Source organism: Pleurodeles waltl, chromosome 5 (genome assembly GCF_031143425.1).
Source record: "Pleurodeles waltl isolate 20211129_DDA chromosome 5, aPleWal1.hap1.20221129, whole genome shotgun sequence".
NCBI lineage: Eukaryota > Metazoa > Chordata > Amphibia > Caudata > Salamandridae > Pleurodeles > Pleurodeles waltl.
In genome coordinates this window covers 248,477,778-248,490,027 of record NC_090444.1, presented here as the reverse complement: position 1 = coordinate 248,490,027, position 12,250 = coordinate 248,477,778, and the positions used below count along the sequence as shown (strand labels likewise).

General features: G+C 49.9%; 1 protein-coding gene across 2 annotated transcripts in view; it reads right to left on the bottom strand.

Annotated features, from left to right (window-relative positions):
* Positions 1-12,250, bottom strand: part of MTA3 (metastasis associated 1 family member 3) — a 964,160-nt gene that overhangs the window by 689,723 nt on the left and 262,187 nt on the right. The window lies entirely within an intron of this gene.

Below are 12,250 nucleotides of genomic sequence, written 5' to 3'. Positions count from 1 at the left end.
GAGGTCTAGGAGGATGAGTGCGACGGTCTCGCCTTTGTCGACTTTAGTCCTGATTTCGTCAGTGCATGCAATGAGGGCAGTTTCTGTGCTTTGGTTCTTGCGGAACCCAGATTGTGAGGGGTCAAGGGCGTTGGTTGCTTCGAGGAAGTGGGATAGGCGGGTGTTGACTAATTTCTCTGCAACCTTGGCGGGGATAGGGAGGAGGGAGATGGGGCGGTAGTTGGAGAGGATCTCCGGGTCGGCTTGGGTTTATTTTTAGGAGAGCGGTAATTTCCGCGTGCTTCCAGGGGTCTGGGTAGGTGGCGGAGTTGATAGAGGAGTTGATTATGTTTTAGAATATGGGGGCGATGGTAGGGCTAGCTTTGTTGTAGATGCGGTGTGGACAGGGGTCGGAGGGGGAACCGGAGTGGATGAAGTTCATGTTTTTTTCAGTTTCTTCGTGTGTGGTGGGGTCCATGTGGATAGTGTGGTGGGGGGTTTGAGCGGGGGTCGAGTGAGGGGTATGTGTGGTGGGTGTGTGTGGTATGAAGCTGTTGTGGATGTCCAGGATTTTGTGGAGGAAGTGGTTGGAAAGGGCGTCACATAGGGGCTGTGTGTGTGTGTGTGTGTGGGGTCTATGTTGCTGGCTTTGGGTATGGCAAGTTCATTGATGATAGTGAAGAGTTCTTTGCTGTTTTGAGAGTTGTTGTCAAGGCGTGTCTTGTAGTGATCTCTTTTGACGGTGCGTATGAGTTCTTGATGTTGCGGGTGGTGATGTGTTTTCTGAGGGGGGCTAGTGTGTCTGCGCAGGTAGTGATCCATTTGGAGAGGTTGTGAGCTCCTGCGTTGGGGTCGTTGGTGTGGGGGGGGGGGGTTATGGGCCAGTTGGGAGTTTAGTCGTTCTGTGGGGATCTTGTCCCACATGCGGTAGGGTGTGGTGTGTTGATGCTAGTGTGTGGGGGGTTTGGTGAAGGAGAAGTGGACGCAGCGGTGGTCAGTCCAGAGGAGTTCGGTGGTGTGGGTGTAGGATGTGTTGGTTTGAGGTGAAGATTGCGTCCAGCGTGTGTCCTGCTGAGTGGGTGGGTGCGGTGACCAGTTGTTTGAGTCTGAGGTTGTTGAGGTCGTCTATGAGGGAGGTAGTGTTGTGGTCTTGTGGGTTTTCTAAGTGAAAGTTGAAGTCACTGAGGATGATGTAGTCTGAGGAGGTGAGGGCATACGGGCTGATGCTGTCGGCGATGGTGTCGCAGAAGGCAAGGCGTGGTCCGGGTGGTCTGTAGATTAGTGTACCTCTGAGGGTGGAGTTGTTGTTGATGTGGATGAGGAAGTGCATGTGTTCAGTGTTGCCGATAGTGTCTTGGGAGCTTGTGGTGACTTTGATGGTGTTGAGGCGGTCTTTGTGTTGGAGTTTGTATCCTTTGGGGGTGGCTATGGCTATGTCGGGTTCTGAGGAGGGGTTGGTCCAGGTTTCCGTGAGGAAGGCGATGTCAGGTGAGTGTGATGTGATGAGGTCCCAAAGTTCTATGGCATGTTTGTGAAGGGAACGGATGTTGAGGAGCAGGCAGTTCAGGTGGTTGTGGTGGGTGGCGTTGGTGTGGTGCGTGAGGGTGTTGTTGCAGGGTGTGTTCTGGTTGTGGGCTGGTGTGCTGTGGGGTTGGTTGGTGGGGGCAGGGTGGGTGAGTCTTGTGTTGGGGGTGTTGTGTTTGTTGAAGGTGGAGTCGCTATGGTTGGTGTGTGGTGTGAGGGATGACGAGCAGTAGAAGTGGCAGGTGTGGCAGGTGAAGGGGCCAGGAGTGTGTGTGGGGCTAGATGTGGTGCATGTGGGGCGGGAGCCTGGGTTTAGAGAGTGTAGGGTGAGGGGGAGTAGGTGTGTCAGAGGGCCAGGGGTTCTGGCGCTGGGCGCGGTCTGGGCGCAGACGGGCTTGCGCCTTCGGTGCACCAGCGGCACACCCACTGCGCGTGGCCGCACAGAGGAGGGGAGGGTGGGAGTGGCAGCTGGGAGGCGGGAGGGCCTGTCCAATGAGAGGGCTGGGGGGCGGGGCCGCAGGGGACGCAGCGGCGGGGAATTTGGCTAACGAAGAGGTGAGAAGGAGGGGGGAGGCGGGAGGGGCCGCAGGGGACGCAGCGGCGGGGAATTTGGCTAACGAAGAGGTGAGAAGGAGGGGGAGGCGAGAGCGGCCGCAGGGGACGCAGCGGTGGGGAATTTGGCTAACGAAGAGGTGGGAAGGAGGGGGGAGACTGGAGGGGCCGCAGGGGCGGGGAAAAGGCTAAACGAAGAGGTGAGAAGGAGGGGGGAGGTGGGAGGGGCCGCAGGGGATGCAGCGGCGGGGAAAAGGCTAAACGAAGAGGTGAGAAGGAGGGGGAGGTGGGAGGGGACGCAGCGGTAGGGATAAAGGCTAAACGAAGAGGTGAGAAGGAGGGGGGAGGCAGGAGGGGCCGCAGCGGACGCAGCGGCAGGGAATTTGGCTAACGAAGAGGTGAGAAGGAAGGGGGGAGGCGGGAGGGGCCGCAGGGGACGCCGCGGCGGGGAATAAGGCTAAATGGGAAACGGGAAAGGAGGTGGCGCAGAAGGCAGAGCAGGGAGCGACCTGCCTGCAGAAGCAGGGTCAGAGGTTGCTCCCAGTTACCGCGCCGTGGCTGCCATAAGAGGAGGGGAGGGTGGGATTGGCAGCTGGGAGGTGGGAGGGCCTGTCCAATGAGAGGGCTAGGGGGCGGGGACGCAGCGGCGGGGAATTTGGCTAACTAATTGGTGAGAAGGAGGGGGAGGCGGGAGGGGCCGCAGGGGACACAGCAGTCGGAAAAGGCTAACAAAGAGGTGAGAAGGAGGGGGGAGGCGGGAGGGGCCGCAGGGGACGCAGCGGCGGGGAATTTGGCTAACGAAGAGGTGAGAAGGAGGGGGAGGCGGGAGCGGCCGCAGGGGACGCAGCGGTGGGGAATTTGGCTAACGAAGAGGTGGGAAGGAGGGGGGAGGCTGGAGGGGCCGCAGGGGATGCAGCGGCAGGGAATTTGGCTAACGAAGAAGTGGGAAGGAGGGGGGAGGCGGGAGGGGATGCAGCGGCGGGGAAAAGGCTAACGAAGAGGTGAGAAGGAGAGGGGAGGTGAAAGGGGCCGCAGGGGACGCAGCAGTGGGGAAAAAGGCTAAACGAAAAGGTGAGAAGGAGGGGGGAGGGGGGAGGCGGGAGGGGCCGCAGGGGACACAGCAGTCGGAAAAGGCTAACAAAGAGGTGAGAAGGAGGGGGGAGGTGGGAGGGGATGCAGGGGACGCAGCGGCGGGGAATTTGGCTAACGAAGAGGTGAGAAGGAGGGGGGAGGCGGGAGGGGCTGCAGGGGACGCAACGGCGGGGAAAAGGCTAACGCAGAGGTGAGAAGGAGAGGGGAGGTGAAAGGGGCCGCAGCAGCGGGGAAAAAGGCTAAACGAAAAGGTGAGAAGGAGGGGGGAGGCGGGAGGGGCCGCAGGGGACACAGCAGTGGGAAAAGGCTAACAAAGAGGTGAGAAGGAGGGGGGAGGGGATGCAGGGGACGCAGCGGCGGGGAATTTGGCTAACGAAGAGGTGAGAAGGAGGGGGGAGGTGGGAGGGGCCGCAGCGGCGGGGAATAAGGCTAAATGGGAAACGGGAAAGGAGGTGGCGCGGAAGGCGGAGCGACCTGCCTGCAGAAGCAGGGTCAGAGGTTGCTCCCTGTTACCGCGCCATGGCTGCCATAAGAGTAGGGGAGGGTGGGAGCGGCAGCTGAGAGGTGGGAGGGCCTGTCCAATGAGAGGGCTGGGGGGCGGGGAATTTGGCTAACAAACAGGTGAGAAGGAGGGGGGAGGGGCCGCAGGGGACGCAGCGGCGGGGAAAAGGCTAAACGAAGAGGTGAGAAGGAGGGGGGAGGTGGGAGGGGCCGCAGGGGATGCAGCGGCGGGGAAAAGGCTAAACGAAGAGGTGAGAAGGAGGGGGGAGGTGGGAGGGGACGCAGCGGTAGGGATAAAGGCTAAACGAAGAGGTGAGAAGGAGGGGGGAGGCGGGAGGGGCCGCAGGGGACGCAGTGGCAGGGAATTTGGCTAACGAAGAGGTGAGAAGGAAGGGGGGAGGTGGGAGGGGCCGCAGGGGACGCCGCGGCGGGGAATAAGGCTAAATGGGAAACGGGAAAGGAGGTGGCGCAGAAGGCGGAGCAGGGAGCGACCTGCCTGCAGAAGCAGGGTCAGAGGTTGCTCCCAGTTACCGCGCCGTGGCTGCCATAAGAGGAGGGGAGGGTGGGATTGGCAGCTGGGAGGTGGGAGGGCCTGTCCAATGAGAGGGCTAGGGGGCGGGGACGCAGCGGCGGGGAATTTGGCTAACTAATTGGGGAGAAGGAGGGGGAGGCGGGAGGAGCCGCAGGGGAGGGGAAATGGCTAAACGAAGAGTTGAGAAGGAGGGGGGAGGCGAGAGGGGCCGCAGCGGCGGGGAAAAAGGCTAAACGAAGAGGTGAGACGGAGGTGGAAGAGGCTGCAGGGGACGCAGCGGCAGGGAATTTGGCTAACGAAGAGGTGAGAAGGAGGGGGGAGGCGGGAGGGGCCGCAGGGGATGCAGCGGCGGGGAAAAGGCTAAACGAAAAGGTGAGAAGGAGGGGGGGAGGCGGGAGGGGCCGCAGCGGCTGGGAAAAGGCTAAACGAAAAGGTGAGAAAGAGGGGGGAGGCGGGAGGGGCCGCAGGGGACGCAGCGGCGGGGAAAAAGGCTAAATGAAGAGGTGAGAAGGAGGGGGAGCCGGGAGGGGCCGCAGGGGTCGCAGCGGCGGCGAATAAGGCTAAATGGGAAACGGGAAAGGAGGTGGCGCGGAAGGCGGAGCGAGGAGCGACCTGCCTGCAGAAGCAGGGTCAGAGGTTGCTCCCTGTTACCGCGCCGCGGCTGCCATAAGAGGAGGGGAGGGTGGGAGTGGCAGCTGGGAGGCGGTAGGGCCTGTCCAATGAGAGGGCTGGGGGGCGGGGCCGCATGGGACGCAGGGGCAGGGAATTTGGCTAACAAAGAGGTGAGAAGGAGGGGGGAGGCGGGAGGGGCCGCAGCAGCGGGGAAAAGGCTAAACGAAGAGGTGACAAGGAGGGGGAGGCGGGAGGGGCCGCAGCAGCGGGGAAAATGCTAACGAAGAGGTGAGAAGGAGGGGGAGATGGGAGGGGCCGCAGGGGACGCAGCTGCGGGGAAAAGGCTAAACGAAGAGGTGAGAAGGAGGGGGGAGGCGGGAGGGGCCACAGGGGACCCAGCGGCTGGGAATTTGGCTAACGAAGAGGTGAGAAGGAGGGGGGAGGGGGGAGGTGGGAGGGGACGCAGGGGACGCAGCGGCGGGGAATAAGGCTAAAAGGGAAACGGGAAAGGAGGTGGCGTGGAAGGCGGAGCGGGGAGCGACCTGCCTGCAGAAGCAGGGTCACAAGACCGTCCTACTGTCAGTCTCACAGGTTAAGTCAGATGCACAAGTAAGATTTATGGTTTGGTTGGAAGGAAGGAAGGAATTCATCTTTGTTAACATCCCACTTTTGAAGAAACCAGGTGATGACCCAAAAACCCTGAAGAATAATCATTCCAGTTTATTGTTACCCTACTGCTCTAAAGAGGCTCACATAGTGCAATAGGTGAGTTTATTCCTCTCGCATTCAAATTTTCTGGACCCACACAACAAAGTACTGAAACTGTGATATTATCAGTCAGACAATCTAAGAAGAGACTTGGAGAACAGATGTTTCAGCATTTATCCTCCTTGATTTGTCTGCAGCCTTCCACACAATCCATCATAAGATATTACTGGATCAACATATGGTAAATATAAATGGTTGACTTCCTTTCTAGAGAATAAAACACAGGCAGTGCAAATCTCTACTTTTAGAGCACCTGATTTAGAGATAGAGAGTGGGGTCTCACAAGGATCTGCTCTCTCGCCCATCTTTTTAATATCTACATTCAGCCATTTATTACAGAACTTGCTAGGAATGGCTGTTGGATTTTAAATTATGCTGACAATTATTAGATTTAATCCAGCTCGATAAACCATAATCTTTCAATTACCATTTTAGGAGCATGATGTGTCAAATCAGTGGATGGATGAGACAAAATCACTTAAAGCTAAATGTAGAAAAGGCAAAAATTGTACTTTTTTGGCTACACACTTTCTTCACAGACTACAATTTTTGGCCTCCCGAAATGGGTTTGTTGCCCTCTCCAAAACCATCAGCTAAAAGTTTAGGAGTTATTGCTGATCAATCCTTATCTCTTAAACCACAAATCAGTGCAGTTGTCTCTAAATACACGTTTATGTTGAGAACTATTAGGAAGATTCAACCGGGCCTATCCCTGGAAGCTATGAAGACTATCATGGTGTTTATTATTGGCACATTGGATTATGCTAATAGAATATATCTCCGTCTGCCTGAATGCAAATCGAACCGTTTACAGATTGTTCAGAATGCCTCTGCTAGGTTGATTTTTAGAATCCTTTGAAGACGTGGATCACACCTTATATAGAGAGCCTACATTGGCTCCCAGATAAGTGGTGGATGATATTTAGGACCTGCTGTCTAATTTTCAAAAATACTAAAAGGGATAACTTCAGGGCTCTTAAGAAATCCAATAGTGCGATATTCCCCAAGGAGGACTCTGTTCAGTTATGGCCAACCTTCTGGTGATCCCCCGGTTTAGGTAAAACAGAATGGGTGGACGCAGTTTTGCGGTTCCTATACTTCATGTAAAGAAGGGTCTTCCAGATGAGATTCACTCTATCCATGAATTGACTTCATTTAGGAAAGCATCAAAGACACATCTTTTTAAGCAGGTTTTTGAGAATTGAAGCACTATTTTCCCCTCTGTGATTATACTTTTATTTCTTTTGCACTAACAGACCGCTGAGTGAACTTTGCACTTTATAAATACTTTCTAATATAACATAATATGAGCTTGTACATTCTCCTGCAGCTCTCTAAATCCACCCTTAATGAGCCCAAGTAAGTAGCAACAGGGTTACCCCAAGGTTAAACCATAGTAAGAGGGAATTTCAATGCGGTTATGGACCTGTTAGACACAGCAGGTGCCAGAGTGGCAAGACCCCAGGACAGCACTGCCTTGGCCAAATAAGAAGCATCCTTGGGTTTGCGCAACATGGGGCAAGAAAGACACCCTCATGTCCAGGAATATACATACACATCTCGCCAGTCCATAAAACCGTATTGAGAATAGACTTCCTGCTTCTCCCAGCAGGAAACATGCTGCATGCTATAGCAGTGCAGTTTCTCCTGAGTGAGTATCTGACCACTGTTCAGTGGTACTGACAACTTGGAACACTATATGTGGCGTTTAAACTTGTAGTGTCTGAAAGATGCAGAGTGCTCCTAACTTCTGCAGTAACTAATAATGTTTTTTTACCTCAATGTGCGATTAGGGGAATCCATGGGTACAATCTGGGTAGTGGGGAAAGCTACCTTGCACAAAAAAGCATAAGACTTTTGATGAAGAAAAATGGGGAAAAACCCAATTCATCACCAAGCAGAAGACTAGAATTCTTAAACTTGAATGAAATCTTCTTGCCAGACAGATGAGGTGCTCTTGAGTCAAACAATGACTAACAGGGCCTTTTTGTGGCACCTTACCTTGGATGGCAGACAGGCCTTCAGAGCTAGACAAATGACTCACAACTCCAGCGGAGCGATGTTGAGTGTGCCCTCTGCCAGAGAACAGTCACTTGATCTCCACGTACCCCAAATGACTGCCCCAGCCCAGCGATGCATCAGTCACCACCATCAGCTCTGGGTGGAGAATGAAGAGAGGCAGGCTGCTGGACCCATTATATTTGGACAGCCACAACTGCACTTCTTGAGCTGTCTCCTCTGAGAACTGAATGGCATTGGTCAGATTGTCTTGATGCAGGGCCCACTGGAACTTTAAGTTCCATCGCAAAACACACATAAGCCACCTGGCATGGTTGATGAGGAGAATATATGCGGTGAAGCAGTCAAGAAGCCTCGGAGCTATTCTCATGTAATCCAGCACACAGCCTGAAACATTGGAATGATATGTTAAATGTCATGAACTTGGAGAAAATGTCTGCTACTCCAAAGTGTCTATGATTGCCCTAGTGAGTTCAAGTTTCTGAACATGCAGATGGGACTGTGGCTCATTGTTATGAGCCCAACAATGTCCAGAGGTTTATCATCATGTGGTAGTCCATGACTGACTGCAAGCTTGGCTTTAACAGTCAGCAGTCCAGGTACATAAATACCTATACCTCTGACCACTGAAGACAGCAGTGAGTACAGCTATCAAATCTGTGAATGCCTGAGGAGTGCTGATGAGGCTGACGGGGAGTACAGTAAACTGAAAATGCTCCTGGCCTACTTTCATCCACAGATTATGTCGGTGGAACTGCTATATTTATCCTGCCAGTCCAAAGATACCATCAAGTCACCTGGGTCCAAAGCAAGCAGGATCTGAGCCAGCGTGAGCATTCTGAATCTGTCCTTCCACAGTAAGGCATTCAGAGGCTTAAGGTCCAGGATAGACCGGAGTGAGTGAAATGGGCAGGTGCTTGTCTGACTTTTGTAATGTGTGGAAGGAATAGTGGGTGGGGCAGAGAGGAAAGGCAAGGCATGACCATTTTGAACAATCTGTAATACTAATCTATCAGACATGATGGATTTGCCAACCTGGAAGGAAATGTTGAATCCTATCCCCTACTCGTTGACATGCATCACTAAGGGTAAACTAATGTGGTTTGGTCTCCGTTGTAGCTAGGGGAATAAGAATTTGATGACTGATGCCCCTGCTCTCCTGCATGCTGCCTGGTAGACCCACACCCATGGCTGTGAAAAGACTGGGGTGCCTGCTGCACCACTGGTTGGGAAAGCTTCATCTATCTTTATGTCAACCCACAGGAGTAGTTTCTAAACTTCTGTAATTGATGCAGAAACTGTTTGGCATGGGCCAAGAGTCCCAAGGAGCATGATATAGCTCTCGTCTTTCAGCGCAGATTCCACCTCCTCACCGAAAATGCAAGTCACATAAGAACTTTGTCAATCGTAATTTTTAGATCACTTACCCAATAATTATCTTCCTGTGTGATCTAGCATATGTTGGAAGTACAATTCACCCAATCAAAACCCCAATGCAAAAACATTTTCAGAATAACTAGGCTCTAAGAGTTGGCAAACCTCTCTCAGAACACTATGTCAAGCACCATGAGTGCAAACAGATCGTCACTATTTATGCCATTTCTCTTATCGCCAAACTAAGAAAAAAAAGAGAGTGGATTCTTTGCCTTGACACTGCAAAACATGGACAGAACAAAGAATCAGAAATGTATTGCTCTACTAACATTTCCATAGATACTAAATTCATACCTAGGAAGCATGCAATTCTTTTACAACCACACTGATAGTACATTTCCAACAACAGCAAGTTAACTTACATGATGTACGCATCAAACAGCAACACAAATTGGTCCTTCAGTGGAAATCTGTGCACATCAGATTTAAGTATGACGTGATGCATCTTCAACGTAAAATGAAAAGACGATATGCCTACAGTAGGAATAACTGAGTAGTACCTTATCACCTTTGCATCCATGCATGGGGATTTATATCAATATATAATTTATGATTCTAAAGAAGACTGTCTGTAATTTATTTCCTTACAATATTAAGACATTCACTAGATATTTTATTAAGCAACTGGGTTTGTGTCACCACGTAAATTAACTCAATGGAGCCATTGTACTATATTCAGCTTAAATGTACAAATCTATGTTCCACGTCCACACAATAAGCAGCTCTTATCTGGCTAATATATTTCATGACTAAAATACTGAAACCCTACTATTAGTGCCTAAGGAAAATAATCCTTGCTCTCAGAAGTATATCATCATTAATAAAAAAAAAACCTTTGCCTTTTTCTTTTGTACATATAGAATCCCCAGAGCAATATTATAATCTTCTAAAATTAACTTTGCTTTATACTAAATCAATATAAGCAGTTTGTTTTATACTAATGACTCAATCTGGGAATATGGTTTACACAAGATATTAAGAACTCTGCTCAAATTTTAATTCTGCAGAGCATGTAAACACCTAATTTCTACAACATTTACTGAAGCAATTCAAATGAGACAGGCTAAAGCAAACTACTTCTCATTCTGTAAATTGAATGAAGTAGGAGAGCATTTTCAATCTGAATGAGTACCAATTGTTAAGCTGGGAGCTGTATTGGAGATGCACTGTAAGCCACATGCATGGCACAAAAATGATCTGCTCCTCATGATCAAAATGTTGTCTTGGAAAGGTAACACATCCAGACATCATACTGTTACAAATACAAGCAAACTATGGTACTCAGACCTCATGTAGAAGCATGACACCAGATCGGGAAACTTGTCCTTGCTTTACCTCCCCACAGCGTAAACACTTTGGACTCAATACAGTAAGATTTATTTCAGAAGATATACTAACAGAATTAAGAAGATGGTTATCTTGCACACAACCAGGCTCTGTCAACATATTGGTTAAGTGTTATATACACTTAACCAATATGTCCCCTCTAACAATTTCCCATTTCAAACAAAGTCTTATTTCTTTTTCTCTTGCTGTACCATGAAGTCACTTTTCACAGTCCTTGTTTTAATGTAACCCCCATGAACGATAATGCATGTTACATGAGAATGTTACTTCAACATAGGTGTGTGCCTCACATGAACATCATAGGATCATCTTCAAAACCTTTAACTGTTTCTGTATGTTGTGCATAGTAAAGATGTATGCCTCCATTATAATTAATAAACTGCCTGTTGGTTCTAGTAATTTATTTTGTTATCTCTTAACAAACGTCGGCCTTGAAAAGTCACGAAGATAGGGCAAAACACGTTCTGGATTAACCTCTGTGGAACACTTATGGTGAGCTATGTCAAATATGTTACAGCAAGAATTTGAAAGAAAAATAATTATGTTCAGCAAAGATCTATACAAGTTTTGTTATCTGTTCTAGAGTATGTTTTCTTGCATACAGTATGGTTGTGAATCAAACAGTGTTTCACAGTCAAACAAAACATAGAATCAACCCATAAGCCGGGGAATGGGCCAAATCCATTCCAAGAATTTGTCTAACACCACCCTATTGCAACCTCAAAATAAATGGCCAATATTAATAAAGCCTTTGCATACAATGGCCTCCTTTCGTCTCCTCCACAAAATCAAAAAGATTGCCAGAAGCAACATTTAAATATATGATGCCGCAAAATTTGCTAATCCATGCTGCAATAGCTACTTGATTAAGGAGTGGTACTCTGACAACAACAACACAGGTAGTTACCACTCCTCTCAATAGTTGGCATGATCAGTATGCAAAAATGTTTGCACATTTTTCTCAACCTTCCTACTATTATTTTATCAAAATATATTTGTCCTGCAAAACCAGGAAATAAAATGAAATGTATTTATCCGTATTGACTTTGCTCACACTTCACTATGAAAATAAACGAAAACAGAAATGTTGATTAAATGTGTCCCTTAAATCTCTAGCATCTGTATATGTCCTCCCTCTCGAAATTTTCTATTAGCTCTCTGTTTACTATTCTCTGGTTATCTCAATTTCAGCTTTTCCCCACCATCCCAATGCTTCCTTGTTCTCTTCTTGCACTGTCTCTCTTATTTCAGTTTTAAGGAGTCCCATTTCTTGATGGGGTCCACTTCTTTTTCCAAAACAGCATTGTATGTGCACACTAGAAAGCCAAAGTTTAGAAATAACATTTGATGGAGACAATTGAAATGAATGGATTTTACCAACTTAACATAATTAATTTTCGTATCATTAATTTAATAAAAACTCAGTGGTTTCATGCAATATACTTGCACTAATATTTATTACAAATACCAGAATGGAGATGTTTACCTCTTAAGTGCGGGCGTCGGCCACTGGCCGACGCCCACACACCCTCCCTGGTGCGGGTCACGACCAGTGGCCGACACCAGGAAGGGCATTAATAAATCCTCGGGTGCGTCGCACCCGAGGATTTTTTAATTTATTTTTTCCCCCCCCCCGGGAGACACGGAAGCTACCGTGTCTCCCCCCGCCCACCACCCGCCCCTTTGTGACGTCAGCGCGCCGCGAGGCGCGCTGACGTTGCAAAGGTGTTTTCCCCATGAAAGCAGGAAGCAGCCTTGCAGCCCCTTCCTGCTTTCATGGGGAAAACGGCCTTTTACACGTTCGGGAAGGCCTCGTAAGAAAGGGGAGAGTCTCCCCTTTCTTACGAGGCCTTCCTGAAAGTGTTTCCTGGCCCCCGGTCGCAGCTGTGC